This window comes from Phyllostomus hastatus, unplaced genomic scaffold (assembly GCF_019186645.2).
Source record: "Phyllostomus hastatus isolate PE091 unplaced genomic scaffold, TTU_PhHast_1.1 phas_scaffold_78, whole genome shotgun sequence".
NCBI classification, from domain to species: domain Eukaryota; kingdom Metazoa; phylum Chordata; class Mammalia; order Chiroptera; family Phyllostomidae; genus Phyllostomus; species Phyllostomus hastatus.
In genome coordinates, this window is record NW_025334041.1 from 108,089,947 (window position 1) to 108,113,557 (window position 23,611).

General features: G+C 52.7%; 1 long non-coding RNA gene across 3 annotated transcripts in view; it reads left to right on the forward strand.

The window, feature by feature from the left end:
* LOC123811924 overlaps positions 1-23,611 on the forward strand; it is a 56,554-nt gene that overhangs the window by 18,887 nt on the left and 14,056 nt on the right. For 2 of the 3 annotated variants that reach the window (XR_006784454.1, XR_006784456.1), the window contains exon 2: positions 3,654-3,815. This is a non-coding gene — a long non-coding RNA (uncharacterized LOC123811924). Of the gene's footprint in view, positions 1-2,856; positions 2,995-3,653; positions 3,816-23,611 lie in introns of those variants that run through there. The other variant, XR_006784455.1, reaches the window with a different exon arrangement.

The following is a 23,611-nucleotide window of genomic DNA, read 5'->3' on the forward strand; positions in this document are numbered from 1 at the left end:
TTAATACCTCTAAAGATATTTTGTTCTTGCTTTTTGAACAAGGTCCCCCCCTGCCCCAGTCCCCCTTTTCACGTCTTTGGACCCTGCAAATTATGCAGCTGGTCCAGGGGCCAGGTCTCTTAAGGCAGAGTCCAAAATGGACACAGAACCGCATTCTATTGGTCAAAACAAGTCACAAGACCAGTCCAGACTCAAGGGGGTGGGAGGAGGGAGAGGGACTCCAAGTCTTAAAGGGGAGCAGCGTTCGGAACAGAGATGGGAGGAATTGTCAGTGCTATCTTTGGGGACAAAATACAGCAACCATAGGTCATAACCCTTTTGAACCTTAGGCTTCTCATCTGTAAAATGGGACTAATTCTATTTACTTCCCAAGGCTGTTTGAGGATAAGAATATTGTAGATTCCTGGACCAAGGCAATGGCTCACTCAGGGTTGGTTCCTCCCCTTCTTTCATTTTGCTATTTGCTATCTCATATCATTCCTTTTTCCCCAATCATTTATTCATTCAATACTTATTGAGTCCCATGACCCAGGCACTGCTCTAGGAGCTGAGGATTGTGGCGGAGGATAAAACAGTCAAACATGCCTACGTGCATGGCGTTTACCTGCTGGTAAGAGAGACAGACAAAAAGAGGTAAATAAAAGATCATATGTAGCATGTTGGTGGTGGAAGATGCCAGGAAGAAGAAAAGCGCAAGGGAGAGGGGTGGACAGTGCAGAGGTCAGGGCTGCAGTGTTAGCTAGTGTGGCCGAGAAGGTGGCACAGAGGATGTCATCTGAGTGGCTCCTGAGGGCAGAGCCAGCAGGATAGCGAAGGCAGAGGGAAAGCCAGGGCAGCGCAGAGGCTCTAAGAGGACATATCTGGGGTGTTTGCAGAATAGCGAGGGGCCCAGGGAGCTGGGATTGAGGGTGAGAAGAGGGCGGAGGGAGCTAGGGAGGCCAGTGTCCCAGGGGCTGCGGTCAGGACTTTGCCTTTTGCTGCAGGTTTGGAGGAGGGGGCACTGCTGCGGGGTGGCCCAGAGACTGCAGCGGGGAGTAGGAGAGGGACAGGGAGGCCAGCCTGGCCATGGCGGAGGTGGGAGAAGTGATCAGATTCTGAACAGTTTTTTGGAGGTGGAGCAGAAAGGATTTGTCTGTCAACTCACAGTGAATCAACTTGGCATGAAAGGAGGGGGTTATCAAATTCTCATTTTATAGAGAGAAAGTCCAGCCTTGGAGAGGTGGAGGGACATGCACGATATCATATGGTTGCTAAGTGGTGTCCCCACAAGGTCATATGATTGCTAAGTGCTGTCCCTCATCAGGAAGGAAGGCTGTGGCCCAGCGGTCTAGCTGAGACTGACAAGCAAGGGACGTGTATGCGGTCTGCACTGAGTGTCTGTTGTCTGTAATGGGTCTTTCTCTGGGTCTCCTTCTTTGTCACTCCACAATCCTCTGTCCCCAGCGCCACCTCCCATCCTCTAGGCAGGGGTGCCCAACCTTTTGGTATCTCTGCGCCACAATGGAAGAAGAGTTGTCTTGAGCCACACATAAAATACACTATGACATGTAATCACAAAAAAAACCCTCATAATGTTTTAAGGAAATTTACAGTTTTGGGTTGGGCCGCATTTGCAGCCATCCTGGGCCACGTGTGGCCTACGGGCTGCAGGTTGGACACCCCTGCCTAGTGCTTTGCAGACACAGCTCTATCTCCCCCCAGGCCCAGAGGGACCAACCGCATCTATGAGAGTGTGAGTCTGCAAATGTGAGTGAACCGAGGAGTGCCTCTTCTCGCAGCCCATTCAGATTTGCTCTCGTTCCAAGAAGCCCCTGTCAAGGCCCCCTCCTCTCTTCCCTCACCATCCATGGCCAGTCTGTCAGGACCACACTCTGGGCTTGCCCCCGTCCTTTGGTGGTGGTCTGGCAGGCTCAGAGGGCATCTGTCTCCGAGAATGTCAGCTCCCACAAACTCTTGCCCCCCTAGCACTCTCCCACCCGGCCCACTCTGTGTGCGATGGCTTCCGGTGGCACCCCTCACCTACTTACGCCCCGCAGATGGTCTTATGCCGTCTGTTACATCTCCCCTAGGAATGCTGGCGGCCTGAGGGCTGGGGTATTTTTGTTCACGGAGGTTTCGCAAGTGCCTGGGACTGTGTGGGGCCATCTAGATGCTCCTCAGGCATTTGTTTTGGTTGTCTGTTTTGGTTGTCTTTGGGATTGTTGTTGAGAAAAGAAAGAACCAGTGGGGACAGCAGCTGCTTCTCTGAGGGGTGGGGGTGGGGGGCAGTTGCAGGACCTGGAGGCAGCATGACCTCCAGGTCGGAGTGGCTGGACTCTGATCCCTGAACCTGGCTCTCCAGCCGGCCTGGGGAGCCCATGAGCTTCCTGTCACTAACAACCAAGAACGGTGCCCCCCGAATACAGAGAAACCAGCATCACAGGAATGGAGAAGAACTGGGGTCTGGAGTACACCCTGCTGCCCTGGGGGAAGTCCAGCTCCCTTCTGCCCCACCTTCCCTCTTTCCCTGGGGGGTGGCTGGGGCGGGAGCCACACCCTCCTGCTGGCTCTGCACAGACACAGCAGCGCACACCTGCACACCCTGCCTCCGTGGCCCCACCTCCCACCCAACCCTTGAGTGCTCGCCGCTGACGTGGCTGTGGTTTCCAGGCCCCAAAGGTGCAGATTAGAGCCTGGGCGTCCTGTTCTCTGCGGCTACAGCAGGGGTGGGCGGAGGACAGTCCCCCTGCAGACAAGCACACGCAGAGGTCCCTTCTCTTCACCTTCTGTCTGCGCAGGCGGGCGCGTGCGCGTGCACACAGACGGGTGGGCCCAGGCTGTCTGCTCAGAGGCCTCAGACATGAGAGGTGCGCACCCACCGGTACCAGGCCCTGCTGCGGGCAGAGAGAAAGGGCTGAGGAAGTGGCTGCAGGCTCCCTTCCCTGCACCTGAGCTCACACCTTTACTACTTCACCCCCAGAGCATGGCCACACAGCTTTGTTTCCCTCCTTTGGGGTAAGCATGCCCTCTTTTGCCTTCTCCTGTCAAAACCACATCCCCATGGGAGGGAGAGGTCTGGCATTCAGCCCTTAGTAGGGTGGAGCTCCTCTGCCCCTGAGAGGTCTGGCCCAAACCCCAGGCTCAGCACCTTCCTTGTACCAGGAATCCCCACTTTAGCGGGGGAAGTGAGTGTGGCCTCTGGGACCAGGCATCTTGGGTTGAATGTTTGCTCTGCATGACCTTTAACCAAGTCACTTAACCTCTCCGTGCCCCAGTTTTGTGGGGACTAAATAGGTGCCTATATGCAAAGTGCTTAGCACAGCCGCTCCTGTGCAGGGAAGTTGTCAATAAACAACTATTTTCGATAATAAAAATACTCAATAAATGTCCCTCTTATTGTTTCCTGTGTCAGAGCCAGGAGAGGCCTGAGAAATGGTCTCCATCAGGGCTCACAGGCCAGCTCTGGCCTCCCAGACTGAGCCTGTGCTCTCAGACCACCTGGGAGCCTGCTGGAGTCTCAGAGAGCCAGGCCACCCTGGGGATTCTAAGGCAGCAAGTGGGTTGCATGAGGGGGAGCTCACACCTTGGCCTGCAGCTACCTGCAGCCAGGTACCCCCTCCCAGCCTCAGTCTAGTCTACCCACCTGCACCCTCCTCTTCTTTCTACCTCTCCAGGTCCCCTCTGTCTTACAGGACTCTTTCGAGGTCATTGCCTGCAGGAAGAATGTCTGGAAACCCTGCTGTCTGAGCTCCCACCACTCCTACTTCTTGGAGCCTCAGTTTCCTCAAGAATGAAAGGGGCTCAGACTCCCACATCATGGATTCATGTCCAGTGAGGTAATGCATCCATGAGTGTGTGGCCACAGCTGCCAGTCCAGGCTGGCTCTCGCTACTGTGTGCACCCTGCACCTGGAAGGCCCTGCTGGCACCCAACACCCCTGGGTTCTGGGGCTCCCAGCAGGGTCCAGAAACCCAGACCCACAGCAGGCCTTGGGGAAGACTTGTTGACCAGGGTGGGCTGGAATGAGCTTTGTGCCTGCCTCTCTTGTGCTCTGAGTTGACCAGGGGACACAGTGACTGGAGCTTGAGGGTAGATGGTCCTCACCCTAAACAGCCGAGAGGAGGAGCTGAGCACACCCTGGGCCCAGAGGAAGTTGAAAGCTGGGCCGCAGCAGTGACAGTTCAAGGGCCTGCAGGGCAGTCCCCACCCCACCCTCACCTGCTGACGTCAGTCAGCTGGAAGGTGCATGACCCTTGCACAACCCCTCCCCTTCTCCCAGGCCCTGGATGTGCAGAGCCTGGTCCCAGCCAGGGGGATCCCCCCGCCCCCATCTGCTCTGCACTTCTGGGCAGCTGGCAGAGCTTTGTGTCTGTCAGTCAGCAATGCCCTCTCCAGGCTCTTTTGAGGAAAGGCCTACTTAATAGTCCCTCTCCACCGCATACCCCTTTCCTCGCCTCTCCCAGGTGTGGCCCTAGAAGACATCTATGAAGCACCTACCGTATATCTGGTGGTTTCTTGTCTACAACCTCATTTAATCCTTCGCAATACCCTGAGGTATAGGCATTTCACAGATAAGGAAACCAGCTCAGAGAAGCTTAGTAACCTGCCTGAGGTCACACAGCTTATAGGTGGCCAAGCTGGCCTTCCCACCCAGGCTCCCGTGAAGAAGTTCCTCATGCCTATGGGGAGCCAGTGCAGCTAGACTTCTTGTTTGTCAAGGAAGAAACGGGTACCCAGAGCCGGGAAGCGAGTGCCTCGGGCCATGCCACAGGCTACTGGCAGAACCGGGCAGGAGTTCAGAACTTTCTTTTGTCATTGGATGCTTGACAGGAAGGGCTGTGGCAGGAAGGGCTCTGCCGGGAAGGCTCCTTGCTTCCCTGCCTCCAGGTCCTTCTGGCCAGTCCTAGCTGAAATAGGACCCTGTGACCCCTCACCTCCTGTCCTGGCTTTACTTTCCTTCATGATACTTACTGTCGCTTGCACTTTTATCTATCAGATTATGTAACCCCAACTAGAATGTGAGCTCCATGAACTCAGGGAGGGTCTATCTTGTTCCCTTACCTAGAATGGTCCCTGGCACAAACTTGACAATTTATTGTGGCATGAATGAATGAATGAATGAATGAAGTCAGGTGGTAAAGGAAGAAACTTATGCTTCCAAGGAGCAGTTTGGTGTGAAGTTAACCTTATTAAGGGCAGGCTGAATCGATCATTTTCGGTGGGGGAGGGAGTGAGAAGTGCTGCAGAACAGGGCCGGGCGGGCCCAGAGTACCGCCACGTGTTCTGACACACAGACTGAAAGTGAATGGCGTGCCCTCTGGTTGTGCAGTTTGGCCACAGTCCCTAGCATCCCCAGGGCTGAGGATGAACACAGTGGTTGTGGGCCCTCTCGGCAGGGCCACCGAGGAAGCGAGGGAGCGGAGGCAGCTCTACGGCTGCCCGCCTGCTGCAGGAGGAACAGGCTGTACCCTGCACGAGGACACCACGTGGTCGCGGTTAGCAGTTCGCCATCCGGTGCCTTGTCCCCACAGACAGCCCTCCAAGCAGGGGCAGCGACCGTTCTGTGTTAGCAGTCTCCAGTGCCTAGAGCGCCCAGAGGGACGCAGGTGGGGAAATCACCTGACACACCCCACAAACACACACCAAACGCTGTAGACAAAGATCATCACAACAGTGGGAGGAGGGAGGGCTGTTTCCTGAGCCACAGAGGGCTCTGAAGGTGGGGGACACTGTGTTCTGAGACCTCTCCATGGAACGGAGGACTCGAGAGGAACCTGTCCCAGCCCCCACTCCGCCCCAATCCCACAGGCTGGGCACAACCACCACCACCCTGTGCTGTGCTGTGGGTCTCGTCTTCGATGAGTCACCTCACCCATAGCCAACCCTGCTGGGCGATGTTATCAGCTCCTTTGCTTACTTAATTCCTTGGTTGACATCACCACCGCCTCCGTCCTCACCTTCTCGACACTGCTGCCTGCCGCCTGGCATATCCTGGAAAGGAAGGTGGTGGAGGTCTCTTGCCAGAAGCTACCAGGGCGGGTAAATTAGGACCCCTAGTTACTTGGCCTTTAGCCTCAAGGTGCTTGGTCTAGTTTCCTGCTTCTCTGTCTGGGGGCCTCAGTTTACGTCCCAGAATGTGGAGTCTGGAGTCGGGCCCTTAGAGCCTTTTCCACCCTGCTTGACACTTACCCCCTTTTTGCTTATTCAGACGTAGGTGCAGCTGTATCCTTGGGGTGCAGCCCCCACGTCCAGACCTCTGCTGTCTCCAAGTCTCTGGGATGGGTCTGTCGGTTCCCAGGCTCCCCCAAGCTCAGACTGCGCTGCCCTGCAGGCCTCTGTCTACCTCTCTGTCCAGCCACCCAGCCCTGGCTCGCGGCTCCCTCAGCCATCCCCCAAGTCCTGCCTTTGCCCCAGTCTCACTCTTCTCAATGAGCAGTGGCAGGTGGAAGATGCTATGGGGTCGGCAGAGCGGTGACAGAGACATGGTGGAGAAGGGAGGAATTCAGTTCCTCTCCACACACTGTCCCCGTGCCGCCATTTGAGATGGACAGCAGAGGGGATGAGGGTGAGAGGCCACAGGGAGCGGCTCAGCGGGGCCCTCGGACGCTGGACTTCAGTCCAGGATGGGAGGCTGCCCAAGCTTGGCATTTGAGGGAGGCAGTGAGGGGAAGTGGGTGGGGCTGGGCAAGGGGAAAAGCCGGCTGCTTGAACTGCCCAAAGAGCATCGTCTGTGGCCCCAAATGTCACTCCTCAAATGTCCCTCTTTGGGGCCAGAGAGTGGGGGAAGGGGGAGGTTTCTCAACACCAGTCACTTTTTTACTCTAGCTATCTGACCAAAATGAATTGTTCTTAGAAGGAAAAAAAAAAGCAAAACAAAAAACCCACCATTGAGGTCAGTCCGATTTCCCCAGCGGCTGATGAGCAGCAGGTCCTGAGAGCAGACAGCACACCTGGGCTGGGGTGGTCTCTGCACCCAAATGCCAGCCGCCACCTGGGCATCCTGGAGCGCTGTAAAATGCTCTTCCAAGTGAGGAGGGGGTGGGGCAGGGAGGCCCAGAGGAGCAAGCCTCTAGGGCTGAGCAAGCCCAGCAAGCTGGGTTCAGCTCTGCATACCCTAGTCTCGCCGGGCTTCTGTTCTCCCACCTATCAAGCGGGGGAAACCATTGACAAACCAATGAGATAATACATGTGAAAGGGTGTAGCAGTGGTCACTGGCCAGACAAAAGGGTGGAGTCCTGTACAGAAGCGAAAGGGGAGTTCGGGAGGGTTTCATACAAGAGGCCACATCTCAGTGACTTGAGGACATTTTGTCAGTGGACTACGTCTGCCCCTGTATCTTTTAGGTTCCTTTTAAGCCCTGAATGGAGCTCTTATTAATGCTCTCACTGAAGTACACACTTTGAACATCATGGGCACCATTGCTGAACTCAGCCTGTGTTCTGCTTAGACCCTTGGACCCTTTTTCAAGTTTGAGTACACAGGATCCTTAGTTTAATCCAGTGGGTGTTCTGCTGCTGGAGTATTTCCCTTTTTGGCTGCAGACTAAGCTCAAATTCGAGTCAACCCAGGCTGCTTTCTTCACTTACAGAGTACAGCCCGATTTTGATTATATTTTGAGCCCCTAACTCCTTTTAACCCTGAGCCCAGAGCTCACCTTGACATACATGGCTTGAGTGTCCTTCAACCTCATTCACTCCAGACAGAACTTATCTTTCTCTCACGAGCCCCTCCCTCAACTTCGGGGCTAGATCTTAGTTCATGGTAAGACTCCCTAACACCCAAGCCGGAGGCTGAGTCATCCTCGACCACTGCCTGGTGTCCACCACATCTGATTAGCTTTCTCATCTAGCAGATTCTAGCATTTCGATATCTCAGGGTTTCATCCCCTCTGCCCCAGCCTCTCTATTCCCTCCCCTCCCCAGTTTCTGTAATGGTTTAGATCCCCATCTCCTTGATTAAGAGCGACCAGCGGCACTCATCAGACCTCCACATAGCTACCAGGGGGCTCCCTGCTGATACGATGGCACCCTCCCCTCCTGCTGGCCCCTGCCTGGTTCCCTGGCCTCACACCCAGAGCCTCGGGACACAGACAGACCACGTGCATGCTGGAAACGGCTGGGCCAGAACTGCTTCCTTTTGTTTGCTCAAGCTGTTGGGAATGCCCTCCCCCTCCTTGTCAGCCTGGACATTCTCCTCCTCCTCCTCCAACAGGACTGCATACACATGTAGGTTGCTCCTCCCTGGGTGCCTGGTTCTGCTCTGTCGACCCCACGCTGAGGGTGCCTCCCCAGCTATAGTCTCAGCTTTGACACTAGCCACAGACATCCTCTTGCCACCTGGACTGTGACCCCTCCAAAAGCTCTGTAGGTAGGCTCCAGGAAGACCTGGGTGGGATCCAGTTTTGCCCCTTTCCTGCTGGGCAAGTCAGACAGGTTACTTTATCTCTCTGAGCTTTCCTTTCCTCATCTATCAAATGGGTTAATACCATTACCTGCTTTCCAGGGTGAGTGACTGAGCCGGTCAAGTAAGTGCTTGGCCCAGAGCCTGGCTCACCAGGAGCGGTTAGCAGACGATACCCATAGTTTCCACTGTTGTAAGTAATTACTAGGCCCTGGGAGAAAGTGCAGATAACTCAGGGCACTGACACCTCCACCCTCTGCTCCAGTCCCCAGAGCTGTCCCTTTGTCCCCTCTGCTCTTGTTCAGAGCCCTCTGTGGGTCCTCTTCCCGGCTGTCTTCTCTTTCCGCCTAGACAAGGGCTTGGGCAAGGTTGCCTTGTTCCCTTGCCAGGTTTTCTCCTGGGATCCAGTGCTGACCATGCAGGGCTGCGACGATGACCAGTGTCAGGACTGCTGTCAGCCGGAGGGCAGTGTGGGCTGCCACATGCCTCTTGCTTACTGCAAAGCGGTGGCTCGCTCCACACGACTCCAAAGTTCACTCCCAGCCACACAGGGAGCGAGATGCTGAACTGGCACCTAGTAAACCCAGGTCATTTGGCTTCCAAGCCAAGGCTCGGTCCATTCTGCCTTGCGGCTTTCCCTTCACTTTTTTTTTTTTGCATTTTTGACTCAGTCTCCTCATCTGCAAAATGGACAGGATCATTCCTTCTCTTTGTTACTCTTTTGGAGGAAAGGACAAGAAGAGGGTTAGGCAGGGAGGTTTTGAGTAGGTGGAGACCTAACTGTGTGTACAAGGCAGGCAAGCCTGGCTAGGGAGCCAGACATTAACAGGAGCTGAAGAAGGCCTCATGACCAACTCAGTCTCCACCCTTCCAGCAGCCTGTGCCTGAGTCCACAGCGCCCCCTGCTGGCCGGTCAGCCCAGAAGCCTCCTGTGGGCAGCTCCAGCCCACACATTGCATTTCCCTTTGGTGACCAATGGGAACGTGCAGTCCCTGATCTCAGGGAGTCCAGCCTGGACTGGGCCTGCACCCACAGCATAGGAATCCCAGACTGGGGCTGGGGAGCCAGTGCTTCTCTCTGACAACGGAGCTTCCTAGGCCAAGGAGTTCGCCATTCTTATCCAATGAACTTGCTGAAATCTCCCAGGAGAAAAGGTCTGCAGCCAGACAGGAAGCTGGGTTGTAGGCTCCACTAGCCACTAACCCTTGATTAGGGCTGCCCCTTGTCCCCATCCCACAGGGACCATGGTGGGTGAGGGCAGATCCTACACAGTCAGGGGAAGAGGCGGTAAAATCTCTTACTTGCCCGAGGCTAGGCCCCCTCATCAGCACCCTCATCATCCAAAGCCCAGGCCTGCCTTCCTGCTGTTAAAAGCTTTCTCCGTATGACCAGTGGCTTCATCATCTCAGCATTTCCTTAGCCTCATTCTGCGTTGGGGATTCAGGGGGAGGCAAGCCCCTAACTGGCCCCCCAGGAGCTCAGACATGCCACCCCCCCTCCCCCTTCCTATTCATCCCCAACAGTTTTCTGCTCTAGACTTCAGGGCCCTTTTTGGAGGAAAGCAGCTATAACATACTTGAGATCAAAATCCAGCCAGCCAAATCTCCTGCGCCCTCTCTGGGAAGTCCTCACCCTGGGCTCTGCTCACTGTCTTTGAGACTTTTCCTTCAAACTGGGTCCTTCCCATATTGCCTATATAAGGCCCAGATCACATTTTTCCTCCTCCAGGAAGTCTTCCTGGCTATATCTCAGCCTCAATGATTTTCCTCGACTTGAGCCTTTTGCAGGATCTCCTGGTACATACTTTGTCCTGTGTATCTTTTTTATCTTACCTGCCCCATGAAAACTTCACGCCTCAGGAGGGAATACCTATGTCACTTTCTTCCATGCACCCATCAAGAAACAGGACAGGCAATACATCATTGGTTCTCAGCTGGGCATTTGGTAATGTCTGGAGATAATTGTGGTTGGCACAGCTAGGAGGTGGTGCTAATGGCATCTCGTGGGTAGACTTCCGGGATGCTGCTGACCGTACCACAATGCTCGGAACAGCTCCCACAACCCCTGAGTATCCAACCCCAAGTGTTGGTAGGGTCGGGGTTGAGAAACTGATTTCAGTGAGCCCACAGACTGGGCATTAACATGGTGGCCTGGGAGGAGGCAATGGCTTGTGAAGAAGGAGACAGCGGGCGTCTCAGAGCAGATACCAGCTTCCCCTCCACGTGGCCTTCGTACTCTCACGTGACGCTCACACCCTTTCCTTGGGCCAGTCACATCTTTGTAAGTGGAGGCTGACATGAGCCCGAGGAGGAGGAGGAGCCAGGGCCCGTCTGTGGAGTCGGTGGGAAAGTGGGCTCTGTGTGGGGAACCATTTGGGAGCAGAGGGTGTTGGCCTCAGCTGGGTCATCTGTAAAATGGGAATGAGCGGCCCCTTTCAGTCCTAAGGGTCAAACGTCCTAAGCTGTGCCTCCCGGACATGGCAGTCATTTTCCCTGCTGCTGAGGGGCAGGAGCCCTCCCTCGGGGCTGAGGGTGGAGTAGCCGCCTCTAGCCCCTCGAACAGATGTGGGAGTCAATGTGGCTCCAATCACCCTCTCGGGAAACAGCTGTGGGAACGAGAATGCTTTGACAGGTTTCATCAAAGCTGCCTCCGTGCCCCCTGGGGACGGCCTGGGTGGGGGCATTAAAAGAGGGTCCAGCTGGGAACAGTTGTTTGGCAGGCTCCAGCGCGGAGGTGGACACTGTGAATGAAGGGCATCCCCCTTTGGTTGGGCTTAAGAATGCCCCAGAGATTGGTCACCATGAGACAGCCCTCTCTGGGGGGTGCTTCAGAGTCCTTCTCTGCACCCTCCCTGAGTGGGCTCAGGTGACCAGGGCTCTTGGCAGCTGAGCAGAGGCCCCTCTCTCTCCTGGAAAAAGAGCTCTTTCATTGTGAGGGCCCTGGCTCTGATGCCCTGGGTAGGGGTCTGCAAGGAGGGCAGCCCCCTTAACCTGGAGGGTCCCAGGGTCTGTAGTTAGTGAGGGGACCCTGAGCAAGCTTCTCCCCGGAGCTCACAGACCTGCCTCACCAGGGGCCAGAGCTGTCTGGGAAAAACACTGGTCCTTGAAGAGAGCTAGCAGGAGGCAGAACTAGCTTGGAACCTCTCTGCTGGTGGGTGCCCCTTCAGCACTTTGCACAGTGGAAATGCTGCGTGACAGCAACCCCTTGGGGGGTGGGGGGGTGGGGTGTGCCTGTGTGTGCGTGCACGCTGCCTGGAGACTGGGCTGGAACATCTGGGCATCTTCCACTGTGGCTGTGGGGGGAAGGGGGTATTCTGGAGTAAAATATCCCTGGAACTGGCTGCTGGAATCTCTCCCAAGACATTCATTTAACTCCTCTGCACCTCAGTTTCTTCATCTGTTAATGGGCATAATAACAGTTCCTCTCTGACCCGTTGTTTGGAGGGTTGAATGAGGTGATGTGTATGAAGCACTTGCCATAGTGCCCGGGGTGCAGCTAGCGCTCCGTAAACACTGGTGTGGGGGTTGTTGGTGTCATCATTGCTACCACTTGGGGTAACACCTCTCTGGAACCGGCTTTTAGGTCATCTATTGCTTTAGTCTGCTGTGAAAAACAAAGGTCTTTGGAAGCACTCTCAGGTCTTGGGATTTTATTATTTATTTATTTGAGATTTTATTTCTTTATTTTTAGAGAGAGGGGAAGGAAGAGAGAAAGAGAGGGAGAGAAACATCAATGTGTGGTTGCCTCTCACGTGCCCCCAGCTGGGGCCCTGGCCTGCAACCCAGGCATGTGCCCTAACTGGGAATCGAACCCAGAGTGACCCTTTGCTTCACAGGCTGGTACTACTCAATCCACTGAGCTACACCAGCCAGGGCCGGGTTTTTATTTTTATTTTTAGCAGCTTCAGGAGGTATAGTGAGGAGAAGCCTTAGCCCCAGAACTGCCTTGGAAGTTTGGGGTTCAGGATGACAACCCAGATGTGGGGTGGCTGGGGGTGCAGCTGAAACTGGCTGTGCCTTCGCTGCCTTCAGCGGTGTGTGTGATTTGCGCTCAGTCTGGGTGTGAGTGAGGCATGTGGTGTGTACTCTGGGGAGGGGTGGGCGTGCGGCGTGTGTGCTGAGTGGAACTTTGCCCTGTCCTGTGCTCGCGAGAGTCTCTGCGTCTGTCTGCTCCCTCTGGGTTTATCTGCCTCACCCTTTGTTAAGTGAACGTGTCTGGGCGACTCTATGCTTTTGCTGCTGCATATTTTTGTGGGCACCCGGCCACTGGGTCCTTTCACTGGTGTCCTTGCAGGTTTGACTTGAGCTGTAGTCAAGGGACAAGCTCCCCGGCGGAGGCGAGGGGAAGGGGCACGAACTGCTGCCTCAGGAGCGCTGGGTTTGGAAACGTCCTTCTCATGCCGGCAGAGGTGAAAGGTTTTTTTTCTTCCTGAAAGTAAATAGTACTTACCGTATTTTTCGGACCATAAGATGCAACTAGGTTTTAGAGGAGGAAAATAGGAAAAAAATGTTTGAAGCAAAAAATGTGGTATAATATTTAATAACATAAATAACATAATATTTCACCAATGTACATGCAAAGCTACATTAGGACTATATAGTCCGACAAACACTACTAAGGTAACTCCGAGTGAGGTAGGAGTCCAGAGGTCTACCCTGGACCAGTGTTCCCGTTTTGTAGGTGGGAGGCAGTGCTCAGAGACAGAGAGGCAGGGGTGGCCTGAGGGGTGGACCGTCAGGACTGTGGGCTGCTAGCAGGAGCCTCCCCAGCCCCACTCTGTACCCCAACGGTCCCCTCCTGGGGCCAGACCTGGGGCGGAGGCAGGGGCCTCAGCAGAGAGCCTGGGCCTGCGCACAGCCTTCGGCAGGGCCTGGGCAGGGGCTCCTCCGGGCACAGGCTTCTGGAGGGGAGGTTTCTCCAATAAATACTAAAAAAATTTTTTTTGTATTAACATAGCCCTAATAGTTCATGGGATATACTTATGCTAAACACGATTCATTAGTTTTCTTAACTTCAGCTGTAACTGGACTCCCTGCATTTGTATTTGCTGACTCTGGCCACGCCACTCCAGAGTCAGCGGGCTGCGGGTGGGTGGAGAGGTGGGCAGGCTCCAGTCCCGTCCCCCCCAGGCACAGCCAGCTCAGGTCCACCCACGTCTGGCCTGTCGAGTGTTTCCCGAGGCCAGCCTTGTGCCAGGAGCAACAGGGGTGACATGCTCTCACGCAGTGGACCTGTGTGTGGGGTCATGGCCACTACTCAGGGTCTGAAAACCAGAGTGGGCAACAAGTGCTCTCCTACAGATGTGGCCACTATTTATCGAAAGGCCAAAGGTGCTATTGTGATATGTATAATGCACGTTTGTTTAAGGGCAAGTATTACATAATGGCTTTTGGCTATTAAAGCTTTTTGTCCATCCAGAAAATACCAACGTGTAATTACTAGGGAAAAGGGACACTTTTGGGGTTTTCATTCTGGAAAAGTCTGAGGACTGCTGGACTAAGGACTCTAGGACTTGACCATTTGTGTACCTTGGACTCAGTGGGCATCCGGTGAAGGCTAGGGACTCCTCCTTGGAAAAATGTTCTCGAATATGTAAAATTAAGCCCACAGGACTGCGGAAGAAACCAATGGCACACAAATATTTCAAAACGTTAAGGAAAGAGCCTCATGATATAGTGATATATGTGCTTCTTCATGGACATGTTAGTGGTGACAGTTTTAAAGCAATGATCAGTATGAATGAGGTTTCAGAAGATTCACAACACTCTAATGCGACCTGAAACGCCTGCGATTTCTACTGGTGACCAAGTCTCTGCAGATACGACGGTAGATTGTTCCCTCCGTTGACAACAAAAGCAAACGCTGCATTTCAGTTAGAGGCTAGTGAAAATAAAGCTATGTGTTTTCCTACCTGAAATCATGTACCCCTGACTTCTATCCACAGACCTTGGAGGGGGGGTTCATCTTTGGACCCCAGGTTCAGGGCACCTGGCCTAGAGGGAGATCCCGCAAGAGGACTTAGGATGGAGCCTGTGCAGCAGTCGCCTGTGCTCAGAAATGGGGGGGAGATCAGGTGGCAATATGGTGGGCAACCCGAGGGTGTGGGTCAGGGTACAGGGGGACTGTGTCTGCTCACAGGATCCCTGGGAAGGCCCCACGCTGTTCCCATCCCCACTGCCTGAGCTGGCAGTGTAGCCTGTGGGTTATGCCTTGCCCTCTGCCATCCTTCTGCCCTAGTGTGGGGTGTGGTCAGACCCAGGGGCCTTGGGGCCTGGGGCATTCTGGAGAGAAGACCCTGAGGGGAGAGCCTCAGGCAGACCCAGTGACCAGGTGACATGGGGCCCTGGTTCTTTTTATTTAAGGAAGGGACGAGCTCACACAAATGCAGATATGGAAGTACATAGCATAAGCATATTGTCACAGGAGTTAATATGTGACAATGAGAAATTTTAGATTCAGGAACAATGCCCTCCTGTAGGGTGTCAACTCTAACCCCATTCTGACTGTGGATTAGGACATTAGGCTGAGCTAACCCTGAATAGCTGCATTCCAAATATTTGACACTGGAATTAATCTTTAACTCACTGTAGATCGATGCCTCTTATTTTTATTTTTTTCCAGGTTAGTTAGGATAGACTGACATAAAACTGTGTAAATTTCAGGTATTCAGGAACGATTTGGTATATGTATACATTGTGAAATAATCCCATAATAAATTGAGTTAACATTCATCCTTTCACGCAGTTACATTTTTTTCTTGGGATGTGAACTTTTGAGATCTTTCAAAAGTACAAAACAGTATTATTAACTACAGTCCCCATGGCTGTGCATCACATCCCCAGAACTTACTAATCTTATATCTGGAAGTTTGTGCCTTTTGACCAATTAACTCATCCCACCCCAACCTCGATCCCTGCCCCCCGCCCTCTGCCCCTGGAAACCACCAATCTGCTCTCAGTTTGCATGCGTTCTGTTTCTTTAGAGTCTTCAGTGAGAGAGGCCAGGCAGTGTCTGTCTTTCTCTGCCTGGCGGATTTCACTAGACCCTCCTTCTGAGAGGAGCTGCGGGCGCCTTTGGAGTGAGGGGGTGGGCAGCAGGGAAGTGGGGAGGGTGTATCGTTGGTGCTGGAGCTGGCTTTTGTCTTGGTGGAGTAGGAGTGCACAGTGCAAAATGTAGGGGGTGGGGCTGGGGAGGAAAGCATGAGGAAGTTTCTGGAAATCTGCGCCTTTTGCCTCCTTTCTGAACTTTCCTTCCCCTCCCCTCACTCCTCCTCTCACCCAGAACCAGGATCCAATTTCCTTTTTTTGCAGAATACAACTCAAAACAGATTTAATCTCTGAGGATTGTTCCGTGAAGAAACTCTGTAGAGGCAAGTTGCCTCTGAAGTTGTAAGAGAAATGTAAAAACAAAAAGTCCCTTTGGTATGTGACGCGACTTGAATCCCTGGCTCCTGGCCACCTCCTGTGCTCTGCCTGCAGGAGACATCGAGCTGGGGCCACAGCTCAGAGTCGGTGTCCCTCCCTGGCCCCCACTCCACAGGGGCTTTTCGGAAATAACCGCATGGAAATCCTGAATCTGAGGAGGGGCTGGGACCCTGTGACCCGTGGCAGAGGCTAAGGATGCGGATTCCTGGCCCCCTTTCCATGCTAATCCGTTGGAATCTCCCGGGAGCCGGTGGGAGTTGAGGGCTTTGCAAGGGAACTTTCAGGCGCTGGAGAACTGCCACGTGACGTTTCAGTCACTCTGAAGTGGGGCGAGATGGGGTGGGATGTGTGTCGTTTAGGGTGTGTGACATGTGACACCCTCTGGTGCTAGGTGCGGAGAGGGAACAGGGGGACACAATATGATGTGTGGGGTCACCTGACATGTGCTGTTCCAGTCCCAACCTGAGGGAGGGGGATGACGCTCCCTGACCTCCCATCCCTCACGGCCGCAGAGACCAAACGGCCCTCCCAGCCCTCGGGGACAGTTCTCTTCAACCCACCGTGGGCCACCTGCACCTTGTGGGTCTGGAAGCCAAGGGCCCTCTCCACTAAATTTTAAATTTCTACTAGGACTCCCCAAACCAGCATTTCCAAAACTGTCTTCTGAGCAACATGAGCATGCCACAGGATACATGAAGTATTCTCCCACAAACACACAACATTGGCACTATTTTTCCTTTGAAATTTGTTTTGAAAAAATATGTGTATGAAAAGCGATAAATACATACATACACTTACCATATGATAGCCCACCTTTATGAAATGGGATGCTCTACCTGAAGAGGCCAGGACTTCCTATCGGGGCTCGCTCATCCCGGGGCTGGCGCTGCGATGCAGGGTGAGATTCCATCCATTTGGAAATGCTGTGCTGGATGGTGAGAGAGCGAGGGCAAGCGTCAGGCTGGGCGTCCTGTCACGGTTGCTGGGCTGTTTCACTGGCGGCCCCCAAGGAGCCACCTGTTCCGACGCTCATGCCCTCAACAGGCCTCTCCATGCATGGGCTTGGGCGTGCTTTGAACAGTGCAGCAGGCATAGACCCGAGTACTTGCTTTTCTCCTCCTGAAGTTTGGCCTCTTGGGGAAGCAGCCATGGAGCTGTAAGGAAGCGTGGGCAGACCACTGAGTGAGGAGACAGCCCCTGGAGACACAGGCCACGTGGGGTTGCTGAGGTCCAGAGATTTCAGAGGACTTCTTGAATTCCAGACTGGACCAGCTGAATGAGCAACATCAGCTGATGCCACCAGGAGCAGATGAACATCCCCCCACAGCTGAGCCCTGTCCAAATTCCTGACCCCCCAAACCATGAGAAAGAGTGAATTGTTGCTGATTTAAGCTACTCAGTTTTGGGTGTGAGTAATAAATGCATACAAAGTGAGGGAACGGCAAAGCACAATGCCAGCTCGAGCGCTAATCCCTTACGCTGCTCCTGCAAGTGCATTAAACTTGATCGCATCTGTGTCCTGGTATGATTCCCATGATGGTTCATTTTCTGTGTCAACCTGACTGGGCCTCGTGGAATGCCCAGGGAGCTGGTCAAACATTAGTCTGGGTGTTTCTGTAAAGCAGCGATTTTTACCTTCCTTCATCTCATGGCACACGTAAACTAATTACTAATATTCTGTAGCAAGCCAAAAAATATATTGTGTTTTTTGCTGATCTGTCAAAAAAAAAAGGTATTGGGTTGACCAAAAGGTAGTTCAGTTTTTTTTTCTGTAAGATGGCTCTTGTAGTGTTTAGTTGCCTTTAACTTCAATTGAAACAATTTTGTTAGACTGTATTGTGACAGCTGTCATATCAGTGTGCATTTAAGAAAAACTTACCAAAACTGGTGAATTTTTGTGTAGGCATTTTAGTATTGAAGATGGATGAAAGTAAGCAATGTTTTGCATATTATGCTTTATTTTTTCAAGAAACGTAAAAATACAGCTGAAACACAAAAAACGATTTGTGCTGTGTACAGAGAAGGTGCTATGACTGATCGAATGTCAAAGGTCATTTGCGATGTTTTGTGCTAGAGACTTCTCACTGGACAATGCTCCATGGTCAGGTAGACCAGTTGAAGTTGATAGTGATCAAATACAAACATTAATTGAGAATAATCCATGTTATACAATGCAGGAGATAGCTCAAAACACCCAAATCAAGCATTGAAAATCATTTGCACCAGCTCAGTTATGTTGATCATTTTGATGTTTGGGTGTCACATAAATAACCCCCCCAAAACAAACAAACAAACAAACAAACAGTTTTGACTGTATTTCCACATTCAGTTCTCTACTTATACATAACAAAAGGGTCCATTTTTAAAACAAATTGTGACAGGTAATGAAAAGTAGATACTTTAAAACAATGTGGAACAGAAGAGATTGTGGGGCAAGCGAGATGCACCACCAGCAGTCACACTAGGTCTTCCTCCAGAGAAGGTGATGTTGTGTGTATGGTGGGATGGAAGGGGCTCTATTATAAGCTCCTTCCAGAAAACCTAACAATGAATTTCCATAAGTACTGCTCCCAATTACACCGAGAGCAGCACCTGATGAAGAGCATCCAGAACTAGTCAATAGAAAACACACACTCTTCCAACAGGATAACCCAAGACCACACGTTTCTTTGATGACCAGGCCAAATCTGTTACAGCTCAGCCGGGAAGTTTCAATTCATCCACTGTATTCCCCAGACACTGCACCTTCAGGTTTCTGTTTATTTTGGTCTTTACAAAATTCTCTCCGTGGAAATTTCAATTCTCTGGAAAACTGCAAAAAGCACCTGGACCAGTTCTTTGCTCAAAAAGGTAAAAAGTTTTGGGAAGGTAGAACTATGAAGTGGCCTGAAGATGGGAGAAGGTGGTGGAACAAAATGGCAACTATGTTGTTCAATGAAGTAATGGGTGAAAATTAAAAAATGTGTCTTCTAGTTTTACTTGAAAACCAAACTAACTTTTTGGCCAACACAGCTAGAGAGGAATTCCGCCTCAGGAGGAATACACCTCAGGTCTTGCCCACATTTGATCTGGGTGGCATTTGGTGAGACTTCGGACTTGGAATGAATGCTTGAAGGAGTTAAGGACTTTGGGGGCTGGTGGAATGGGGTGAATGTATGGGAGAAGGATGTGAATTTGGGGGGGCAGATGGCAGAATGTTATGGGTTTGACTGTGTCCCCAAGATTCGTATGTTGAAGCCCTAGCACCAGTGACTGTACTCGAGATGAGGTCATTAAAAAAGGTATCAGGGTTCCCCAAGGTCCCAAGCGTGGCCTTAATCTGATAGCGCTGCGCCTTTATAGGAAGAAGAAATACCACCGATTTCTTTCTGTCCTTGTGTGCACAGAGAAGAGGCCAAGAAGGGGCATCTGTAAGCCGAGGAGGTAGTTCTCTCCGGAAACCAAATCAGTGGCACCTTGATCTTGGACTTCCAGCCTTCAGAAACAAACATAAGAAACTACATTTCTGCTGTTTAAGCCACGCATTCTATGGTATTTTGTCATGGCAGCCTGAGCTGACAATATATTTCCTCACAACGACTGGCGGGTGAAGAGTTATGTAGGTTTGGCTTTCAATTCTAGCTTTTGCTGATTCAGGCATTCAGCCAATATTGAAGTTTTACTATGTGTTAGACACTGGGTTTTAGTGGTGAGCAAAATGGTCACGGTTACTATCCTCATGCAACTTAAAGTCAAATCATGACTCAAATAGACATAAAATAATACCAGTGATGAGTTCTTTAGGGGAATATCATCTACCAGGGAGGTCAGGGAAATGATCTTGAAGAATCAATGCGAGACCAGAGAGATGAAGGATGATGAGGAGTAAACCAGTGAGGACACAAAGGGAGGATGTTCCACGCTGAAGGAACAGCATGTGCAAACGATGCTCCCACCAAGGAGGGAGGCGGTGGGTGTGCAGGGGACTGGAAGAAAGCCACCCTGCCTGAAGTGGAGAGAGGAGGGGCAGGGGCGTGGGCTCGAGTAGAGGCTGACCTCACGAGCTGGGCTGACCACGGCAAGGCCCTGTCGGAAGAGCAGTGGGAAGCCACTGAGCTGCCTTAGCCTGGGAGTTGGGGTGGTGAGATTTGAGTTCCCAAAAGATGCCTATGGCTGCTACGTGGAGGAAGAGCTGTGTGGAGACAACATGGAGGTCCCTGCAAGAGTTCAGGAGAGACATGCGCAGGCTCGGACCCCAGTGGTGGCATCAGAGATGGAGGGAAGGGCTGGATTGGAGTGCTATTTGTTAAGGTAGAACAACTGGGCTTCGGTGCTTAGCCGTATACGGAAGGTGAGGGTGAAGTGGGACTCGGGGGTGACCTGAGGTCTCTGAGTCAAGCACCTGGGTGGGTGTTGGTTCCATTTGATGAAGGAAAGACGGGGAGGACAAGTCAGGGGTGGGGGCCACTGCTTACGAACTGGGAAGGTACTTTGAACCTCTGTAGGTCTCCGTTGTCCTCTCTAAGTGTTATAAGTAACTTGATGTTCATAGAGCATCCAGCTCAGAGCAGCTGTTCCTGCATGTCAAGGCCTCTTGTCTCTTCCTCTGGGGGGTGGCAGGGGCAGATGCCATGGTTCCTTTTTTAAGGATGAGAAAGATGAGTCTCTGTAAGGTTGGCGCTTCGCCCGGAGTCACACACTGTTAGAGCCAGGCTCATAGAGATGTGGTGGGAAGAGCCTTTCCTTTTTGCCAGGCTGCCTTTAATATCAGCTCACAGATCCCAAGAGCCGAAAGGATTCACTCATAAGCCGCCAGTCACCGATGGAGGCCTGGTATGGGGTGAGGCAGAGGGGACAAAGCTTGGGTGGGGAGTGCAGTTGGGGTGGGGACACAGCGGCCCTGGAGTCAGGGCAGGCCCAGAGTCCTTCGCGGGGCAGGAAGTTGAACACCCAGTTCCTCCAGTGCCCACCTTCTAAAATGTAGGGTGCTCACCAAGTGCACTTTTATTTTCACTCACACAAAGTCCTCGATGGGCGCTCTGATGCGCAGGCAGCCTTCCTTGCCGTGGAAATTGGGGCACTCGGACTCCTTCTGTCTGCGGCTCTGCTGCCTCCCCGTCCCGGCCCATGAGGTTGTGGCAGAACGGGAAAGAGAGACGGGTGAGGCTCGTGGGCGTCTTGAAGTCCTCCACCCAGAAGAGAGACACTTGCTTCTGCTCGTGCTCCACTGGCCGCCTTGATGGCCCAGGAGCTGGAGATGCAGCCCAGATGTCCTGGTGTCCAGGAAGAGGAAAAGATGTGTCTAGTGACCAGTTACCGCGTCCTGCTACAACAGGTCAGAGCTACAACTTGGTCAGGGCGGTGGAGGTTGGGCAGTGGGGGCAGGTTACCCAGGCTCTGCTAGAATTTCTCCAGGATGGGGAGGGCCAGGCCTGGGGTCCACAAGTTGAAGAAGCCAGCTTGATCCCAGCACACTGGCAGGTGGCAGGGTGGAGCACTTCCGGGTGCACTTTCGTGGGCCTTGGACGTACACCATGGCCAGGGCCAAGGGGAACCTTGTCTGAGTTCCTTAAGCGAGAGGGCTGCGAGGAGGTAGCGAGTGAAGCCCACCGTATCGCACCCACTAAACCACCTGTGGATGGGCAGAGAGAGGGGCATTGCTGTGAGCTTGAACTGGGTGGCTTCGATGAAGAGAAAGCCTCATTGAGAAAGGACATTTGAGCAAAAAACATGAATATTCCAAATCATGAAGATATTTCTGGAAGGGCAAAGGGAACAGCAAAGGCCCTGTGGTAGGGACAGGCCTGCTGCGGTCAGGAGCCCGCATTGCAACAATCTAGGCCAGAGATGAGGGTGCCTGTGGTGAGAGGGGGTGAGGGGAGAAGCCGTTGGAGTCTGGATCTCTTTTGCAGGCATATCCTTCCTTCCCTCACTTCCTTCTTTTCTCTGTGTTCTGGAAGGGACTTATGAAGACCCTCTGAGGTGTTTCCAACTCTGCGCCCTTTTTGAGACTGTAAACCCCATGCAGGCAAGCACTGGGCCCGGCTGCTCTCCTTCGTCTCACACCTGGCACAGGAGGACCCATCGCCAGTGCCTGAGAAATACGTCTGCAGAGAGTGTGCACGTCCCCCTGAGTCATCAGCTTCGTGGGGCTGGGCCGAGGCCCTGCTTGTCAGCACATTGCTCTCTGGTGTGGAAACTTTCCTGTGGTCTAGACACTCCTGTCCACACTCTAAAGAGAACTTCTAAAGAAGGCCAGTGTATCTAATCATAGGAAGTGGGGCTTCAGTGTTATGTGACGGAGGGAGTCACAGGGATACCTGCTGGGAAGACAACTTCACAGGTTCTGTTTTGTCCTGGATGGCGCCCACCTGCTGGTTTCCCAGGAAGTGGCAGGATGCACAGATGGCCCTGCCCAGCAGGAGTCCCTGGCTCAGACTGGCTTGGCCTTGCTCTCAAGATTGAGTGTGGGCTCTGCATTGCTCACTCATTGACATTCAGAGGGATCCCCAGCAGCTTCTGAGGAGTGTCTTGAACTTGGTCGTGGGGTATCCTTTATCCACTGCCCTGCAGGCTTTGTTGAAGCCGGGCCCTTTTCTGCAACACTCCAGGCCTTTACAGAAACTTGGGTACAGCCGATGTTTACAACCCAGCAGTCTCTGGCTGCTTGAGAAGGCTTTGAGAAGCACCATGGTCTCAAATTCAGAACGTTGCTGCAGGCTTCCGGCTTTCTCCCGATCAAATTCTGAGAGTCAAGTGTTTCCTGTGCTCTCATTCCGCAAATTAACGGCCTTTTCACTTTTCCCACAGATTTTATCTCTTCTTCTTGGTGGCTGGCTAGCATGGTGCAGTGGTTAAAAGTGTGTGAACTTTGGAATCTGCCAGAATTTGGGTAGGCATAGGAGCTTCTGCTCCTGCTGTGTTGCATCAGCCGGCTGAGCCTCAGTTGACTCATCTGTCAAATGTGACAATGTCAGGATGAATTGAGGCCATGAAGAGGTGGTGTAGACCCACAATAAGTGAAAGCTATTATTACCCTTAATAATCATTCAGGGTGAGGCAGGGCTCATAGCGCAGGCCAGTGTCCCCACCAGCTCTGCACCCTGCTCCTGTGTCACCAGCCTCTCTTTCTAGTTCCCCTCCAGGCCAGAGCAACATGAGAAAGTCCTGCCTGTTCTGGGCCTGTGAGGGAGTCTGGGAACAACTGAACCCATGAATGATGTCTCTGCAGGTGCCAGGGACCTGCAGCCCCACCCGCACCCAGCACCAGGGCACTGCCTGCCAGGCCCTTGTCAGCGGTTACAACTTCCAACTGCCTCCTGCTGCCCAAGTTTTATCAAAAGCTCAGTTGAGAGAAATAAAGTTCATGGGGGTTATTTAAAGGCCATGCATTCCAGCCATTCTTCCAGATGAGACATCCCTGAGCCGAGTCAGGCTCTCATGAAGCTGAGTTGTTCTTGGACCACATTATTTAGCCACCACAAGATCTTTATTATGTCCCCCCCTCCCCGCCCCTTCTGATGGGCCTTTATGAAAGATGGCCGGAGGGCTCCTGCTGTTGCATTTATTTTGGGATCCTGCCGTCGCCAGGGCTCCCGGTCTCAGCCAGTGCACTCTGTAAGACCTAGGAGCCGAAGATATTTCAGGCTCCAGTTCCTGGCAAAACTCTGTGTACTCAGAGAAATTGGTGGGCTTCTGATTATCAGCAAAGTGACCCATGAAGCTGACCCCAATTCTCATTTTTGCTTAGGCTGCCAGGAAGCTCAGAGTCGAATTCAGGGTTCAGCTTTAAGACTCCTGGAGGACCTCTTGGCCAGAGAGAGTGGGAG